The following is a 7,989-nucleotide window of genomic DNA, read 5'->3' on the forward strand; positions in this document are numbered from 1 at the left end:
TTAGTTTCTAGAATATGTCTGCAAAATTTCATGGACTTTGCTTGCTTAATATTCAAATGAAATTGGAACTACGATTGTATGAAACGAGTGGAAACGAGTGACGGGGAGAGCCCTGTTAATTATACATTAAGATTTTTACTAAAGCTTTTTTAAGGCGGAATAAATTGGACAGTCAACGAGAGACAAGAATTCCAGTTACATTTTCAAAATAATGTCCCTGTCAATATGAGAGCTCATTAAAAGATAGGTATTTTAATGAACTTTCATATTGACGAGACAAACTGGGAAATTCAGTGTAGGTACTCATCGGGGAATTATCTTAAAAATTAAAATGCAGTGCAATCTTTAAAATTCTTTTAACGCCAAGTGACTGTGGGGGACTAAAAGGGCTGATGTAAGTAAAATGGAATGAGCCGCCTGCGCGCGGCAGAGTCGGGCAGTTGGTTGGCGCCTACCAACTCGGTTGGTCATGTACATAGTTTATAAGTAGATAAGCTCTGTTGTTGCTATGTAAATTAAATACAAGATCTACGGTGAAGTCTGAGTTTAATTGAATCAGTAATAAGTGACCCAACATGACTATACTTTTGCTTACTTTTAAAATAATATGGAATGATGTTGTATACAGGGTGTTTGGTAATTAGTATATAAAGACGACACGTACCCATGCTATTTTGATCTGATAAATAATACAATGCTGAAGTATAATGACGAAATAAAATTATAAAATTTTACATACAAAATTAAAAAAATAATATGTCAAAGTTTTCACGAACCTAACGTGCCCTAACTCACTGACATCGTTGGCCATCTTTAAATAGGCCAAGGCCAACGATCTCAGTGAGTTAGGACACGTTAGGGCCATGAAAACTTGGACATAAAAAATAAAAATAAAATTGTATGGAACTTTTTATAATTTTATTTCGTCATTTTACTTCAGCATTGTATTTATCAGATCAAAGTAGCATGGGTACGTGTCGTCATTATATATTGATTACCAAACACCCTGTAGAAGCAGGCGTTAGTTTGCGGAAGTCCATGATATACAAGGAACCAAAAGCTCGGAAAATCATAGTGTAAATATCATTCCATATACAAGGAACCAAAAGCTTAACTTGCCGCTAAACCAGACAAATGCAGCATGCGATATACACCGCCCGCCCTCCCACTGCTTAACATGCAGGAAATGTCAGCCAAGCATACGCACCACCACCACGCAGCACCACACAAATCCCAAAACCTAGATGTAGACCTTACAATGCCCAATTGCAAAGTGACGGCCGTGACAAAGTCATACTTTGTCTGGATTAGCGGATAATAGCAAATTAAGCTTTTGGTACCTTGCATATGGAATGATATTTACACTATGATTTTCCGAGACAAAAACTAGTTTACACCCATTCCTGGAATGCAAGCTATCTCTGTACCAAATTTCAGTCGGTTAAATTAATGGTTAAAAGCTAACAGACCGACAAACTTACTTTCGCATTTCATAATTTTACTAGTTGACTGCATAAATTATTTCAAACCCCTTTTATACCCATTTAGGGATTAAATTTTCAAAAATCCTTTCTTAGGGGATGTCTACGTCATAATAGCTATATGCATACCAAACTGCCCGATTGGTCCAGTAGTTTGAGATGTGCGTTGATAGTTCAGTCAGTCAATCAGCATTTTTTAATATATGTACATATATAGGTACAGATACTAGAGGATGCCCGCGACTTCGTCCGCGTGGATGTAGGTTTTTGAAGATTCCGTGGGAACTGTTTGGTTTTAAGGGATAAAAAGTTGTCTATATTAATAACATGGACGCTACCTCGGTACCAAATTTTATACGTTGAGCGGATGGGTCTTTAGGAATCCCGTGGGAACTCTTTGATTTTCCGGAATAAAAAGTAGCCTATATCCGTCCCCGGGATATAAGCTAACGCTGTACCAAATTTCGTCAGAATCGGTTAAACTGTTGGACCGTGAAAAGGTAGTAGACAGACAGACAGACACACTTTCACATTTATAATATTAGTATGGATGGATGAAATAGTACCAAACTTCTAAGTCGTTTAAGTCGTAAGTGCAATCGTTTGGTAATTAATAAAGGAAGCTTTCGCAATTTACCGCAGACAAACCACAAAACCTATCGACGTTTTTAATTTACGTAATTATGCCCCATTTAATAGCCGCGACAGCGTGGTTGTTTCCGGGGCTTAGCGAGAGATGTTCGCGAAGCCCTACTGGTGCCATTCAATGTGTCAGCCCGATATTTGCTAGGTATACCCTTATTACCCAGACAGCCAGTACTATAATACATGTACTATGTTTTGCTTTGCTAGTAAAATAGAGTGATTTCTGCGGGAAAATATGAAAAATATTTGTCGTTTATCCCCTTGTAAGGTGACTTCATTGATCGCCTTCCGTACAGGCAGCGTGGCGTTAGTAAATAATTATGTTAAAAATTTCGAAAATCTATTTTTTTTTAATAATAAATTCTAGCCCCATAATCTATCGCTACACAAAACATCGCACCATTTTATTCCTACAGTCCAAGACCCTATTTGGAATTTATAAAAAAAATAATTCATACACCCAAAACATGATAATTATTTTACGGAACCCTAAAAGAGCGAGGCCCGACTCGCACTTGACCGGTTTTTATATTACTCAACTTACCCGACTTTTTGGCTTACCCAACTTTAAAAACCTATCGCACGTGCTTAGACTGGTTTGCCACGATTTGTGGTAAGCATCATTTATTTCTCGTTTTCATTTAAACATGAATTTCGTAACAAGAATATTAACGACATTTAATATTTTTGGGCTAATGAAAATAATTAACACTAAAGGTTTAAGTTTCACCTTTATCAAGCCTCTCTTCAAAATGGTCTACCGCCTCTCAGACTAATACAATATTATTCTTTACCAGGCCTATGTAAATGACAGAATTATACATACTGAATATGGTTTATAAACAGGCCTCATCGTCATCATCTTCAACACAACATGTTGCCGGCACACTACTGAGCACGGGTCTCCTCTCAGAATGAAAAGAGCGTAGCTATCGCGCTAAGTGCGGATTGACAGACTTCACATTACGTAATCTTTGAGAATTATGGAATTTCAGGCATTCAAGTTTTCTCACGAAGTTTTCCTTCATCGCTAAAGCAAGAGATATTTAATAGCTTACAATGCACATATCTCCGAAAAGCTAAAGGTATCGAACCCTGGAAACCCTTAAAGGATGTCGAAGTCTTAACTACCAGGCTATCAACGCTTTTTATACGCCTACACATAAACTGTACTGTATATAGAAATATATAGAAATACAATGCTCAAGAACTATTGAAATGTGCTTCAAATCGCCCAAAAAATGGGAGCCAATGGCACCAATGGTCCATATTTCAAATTACGAGTTAGTACATGGGTGTTAATAAATATTTTAGATCTCATGTAAAAAAACTTTTTTCGAGGCTTTTTAAACTTATTGTCGATGACAAGAGGTCCTAAATAATTGTTATTAAACTTTATGTTTAAGTGTTAAGGTTTATAATAAACTGAAGTTTCGATATTATAAAACCTTTTTTCTACATTTCATAAAGAAAGATGGACGTGTATATGTGCGCAAAGTTGCAAACCAGGCCACTTGAGCTACAACATTTTGTTAGTGATCTGTCACCTACCTACTATGATAAATCTATGTGTATAGCACGTGCTATAACAGGTTCTATTAATGTGCGTTAAAGTATATGCCACGCTTTGTGGTGCGTATCCATTTATTACTGGTTTTCATTCAAACATGAATTTTAGTTAACAAGAATGTTAACGACTTTTTAATTTTTCGGCTTTGTACTAATGAAAAATAATAATTAACTCTTAAAGGTTGATCAATAACGAGAAAAACAAGAAAAAAATACAAATTAATTTAATTTAATTCGGGACGGTCAAAACTCGCGAACCGAGATGAAGATAAAATGTTAAGAAGATAAGTTAAGCGGATGGGTTTTTGGGAATCCCGTGGGAACTCTTTGATTTTCCGGGATAAAAAGTAGCCTATGTCAGTTCCCGGGATATATGCGAACCCTGCACCATACTTCGTCAGAATCAGTTAAACTGTTGGGCTGTGAAAAGGTAGCAGACAGACAGACAGACACACTCTCCCATTTATAATATTAGTATGGATAATGGATATATTATATATATAAGCAGTTATGGAATATACCTAATACGGGTATTTGACAACTGAACCCTACTTTTATTATCATAAAAATCAAGTTATACAATCAACCCACAGTGGCACCTCCTAAAACAATTTTTTCTTTCAAGATCAAGTTCTATGTCGCTAACAAAATATTTCTGTGAAACCATGACCTCGGCCATAAGCGACCTAGCTTTTGCCTAAGGCTTTTGCAAAAAGGATTTACGGAAGCTCCATTTTTAAGGGAATATGGGCGAAAGCATCGATGGGCGAAAGTTTGTATGAAAGCCCGTATAATTTTTGAGTTCTAGGTGTATCGATGAAAATTGGTATTTAGGAAGACACAATCTAACGTGTTTCGCCACTCTTGGAAAATAGGCGATGAAAGTTTGTTTTAATATCCATCATTTTTTAAGTTATACATATATGAATTCCTATGAAAATTGTTTTTATAGAAACTCTACCCTCACACCGATTTTCAAAAATTCCACATAGACAACAAAGTGATCTTTCTTTCTTTTGACGGAGGAACAGTACGCTAAAAATTGTAAATAAAACATGTTAGTGTAGGTTGTTGTGATATTTTAATATAGGTACAGGTAGGTACCTATCTACTATGCGATATTTTACTGGTATAGTGCTCCACAGAGAGATTTTGCATATTCTTACGAGTTATGAGTGACGTAACCCTAAGCCTATTTCGTAATATTATGAAATGCCACAGTATTTTTTAAGTATAATAACCAGTGAACCACACACGATTCGTACCCTTCGGAAGGGTTCCGTATCATCGTACAGGATACCACTTCTTTTTTAGGGTTCCGTACCTCAAAAGGAAAAACGGAATCCGTATAGGATCACTTTGTTATCTGTCTATATGTCTGTCTGTCTTTCTGTCTGTCTGTCTGTCCGTCGTGTCTGTCAAGAAACCTATAGGGTACTTCCCGTTGACCTGGAATCATGAAAGGCTGGTAGGTAGGTCTTATAGCACAAGTACAGGAATAAATCTGAAAACCGTGAATTTGAACCGCGAGATACCAAGTGGGGTATCATATTATGAGAGGGCTTTACTTGTACATTCTAAAACAGATTTTTATTTATTTTGATGTATAATAGTTTTTGATTTATTGTGCAAAATGTTAGAAAAAATACCCGAGTACGGAACCCTCAGTGCGCGAGTCTGACTCGCACTTGCCGGGTTTTTTTTAAAGTTTCATGGTGGTCATTTTGGCGGCCTGAACCAGACGGACGGAGAGCGGAGGCTTAGTAATAAGGTCCCGTTGGTTTGTTAGTTGGTTCTCAATCACGCCGCAACGGTGTGGGAGCAACGGATCGTCGTGATTTTTGCATGAGTATAGTTAAAGGCCTGGAGAGTGACATAGGCTACTTTTATCACGAAAAATCAATGAGTCCCCACGGAATTTTTAAAACCTAAACCTACGCGGACGAAGTCGCGGGAATCAGCTAATGTTTTATATTCTGGAAAATTATTAATCGTATTGAATTTGTATATTTATTGCGACATCTAGAATCGAGATAAAAGATTAGGTATGATATCGAAATGGAATGCTTCGAACATTTGCATGCTACGAGAGTAGACCGTACCTATTTGAACCGCTACGCCCGAGAAGTCTTCAAAAAATGTACTAACACAGAAGCTACTCGTACCTAGATATCACGTTTTGGCTTTGCTATCAAATTACTTAACACCTTATCTTACCATTACGTATCTCATATAATATGGTTCAGTAAACAAGTAAAAATGATACTGTAGGTATATTTGTTTAATAACTGTACTTATGCTCCATGAGAGAATCTTATCAGAAGCATATAAAGGCTCCTCGCAGACAACCGATTAATAGTACCCAGTTATGCCAAAAGAACCAAGCACATTCATTTCGAGAAAATGACTTTTATATTTTGACTTAAAATTACTACTTACATGTAGAGAGATGAGATCAATGAGTTTAGGTTCTCATAGTTCAACTAACTAAATGTTATTACATTGTAAAGACCAGTTTGTGTTTTGACGTGACAACGTCTTATAATTCGATAGAGCCGGCTGCACGCACGAAAAAACATGACTCATGCGGCGTTACCTCGCTCTGAGCCGTTCCATGTAAGGCTTGAAGTGCAAGCGAGAGCGCGGAACGAGCGACAAAGAAGCACAATCGGCCTTTGTTCAACTATCGTCAGTAAACCGACTTTACAGACAACCAATTTTTTTTGCTTTGAAGCTTTAACCCATTTCTGTTGCTAAGTAAGTATTAATCTAGAATTTTATAATGATTGAAAATTCATTATCTCATTTCTTGACTAGAGAAACTAGATATTATTTATAAAAACAGTCCTTTGAAATCAGAGAAAATATAACCAATGAGGAATTAATTATATAGATCATAAAAGAAACTTAAGATCATAATGTACAGTACTTTCCCGCGAATTAAGTGTTACTTATTTTTAAATCCATTTTTCCTTAGCTGACAAGAAGTAAAGAAATCACTGATAGCTTCTAAGGGTTATGTAATAGTTACGCGTTTTGTTCGGAGCTTAAAATGTTCTAAAGTTTGATTTTTCACTTTTATCACAATTTCAGTGTAAGTTCGTGGTAAGAACGTCCTGTGCTGTGCATAGACATCGCTTACGCTTTTCTGCGTGAAGCATAGAGTTAACCTAAAAAATCCGTTGAGTAAAAATTGATTAGACTTCAACACGAAACCTGCTATTTATCTAAGGTGGACGATGTCGGATTGGTCACAAACAAAAATCGGCTGTCCGCGAAAGACCTTAGATTAGACGTTTACACCAACTTACAACTGGATAACAAAATCGCTACTGGGGTGTTCAAGTGGGTAGGTACCTGCCAAGTGCCAATCTCAATTCGTCAGTCCACAAAGCCATAGTGGACGGATTAAAGAATATAAATGCAGTTTAGATTTATTACTAGTTGACGTAGCTCTTTCTGGATCTTCCTTTGAGAAACTGTAATATATGCTAGCGTTTGAGCATGACTTTATCCGTGTCAATTTAGAGTTTTTAGGATTCTATAGTTAAAAGAACTCTTACAGTTTCGTCCATTCCATCTGTCCGTCTACTAAAAATAAACTATAATACGTGTTCTAAGGTTGAAAAGCTCGAAGGCTGTTAGTACACTTAACAGTTCGTTTGTGAGTACAGCTATAAAAACCTAGGTACATGGAGAAAATTAAATTTTTCAGGGTACTTCCTCAATATGAAATTCGTGAGTTGAAAAAAATAATTGCTTACACCTTCGTGTGACACCTTGTTAATTGGCATTTTTAAATCATTAGATATGAGTTTTCTGAGATAGTTTTTGGAAATAAACTACTTACAGTTTAAAAAGTATAGTCGGGTAATAATAATAAGCGCCAAAAATTTTTAACAACTATTATGGATACGGAACCCTATGCATATTCCGCCAAGCACTTGACCATTTTTCCAAAAAAAACCCTGGGGGGCTCCTTGTTTTTCCTAGTTACAAAGTATTCTATGGATCTTCAAGGTAGAGTTACAATTTTGTTTCAAAATTTGGCACAAAGGTGTCAAGAGCAAATAGGATTTAGACGAAAAATTTAAAAAATCACTGCTTATCTTTTTGAGATTAAATCGTAAGCGCTCTCGAACAGATAGACGCGTTAGATTAACTTTACTTTTGCCATAATTTATGACGAACTCTATAAACCCATTCCATACTAATTGTGTCAACGAAAATGTGCTTGAATGTCATGTAAATCTATAAAATTAGCATAATTCCGTTGATTTTACCCGACTACGGC

This window comes from Maniola jurtina, chromosome 3 (genome assembly GCF_905333055.1).
Source record: "Maniola jurtina chromosome 3, ilManJurt1.1, whole genome shotgun sequence".
NCBI classification, from domain to species: Eukaryota; Metazoa; Arthropoda; class Insecta; order Lepidoptera; family Nymphalidae; genus Maniola; species Maniola jurtina.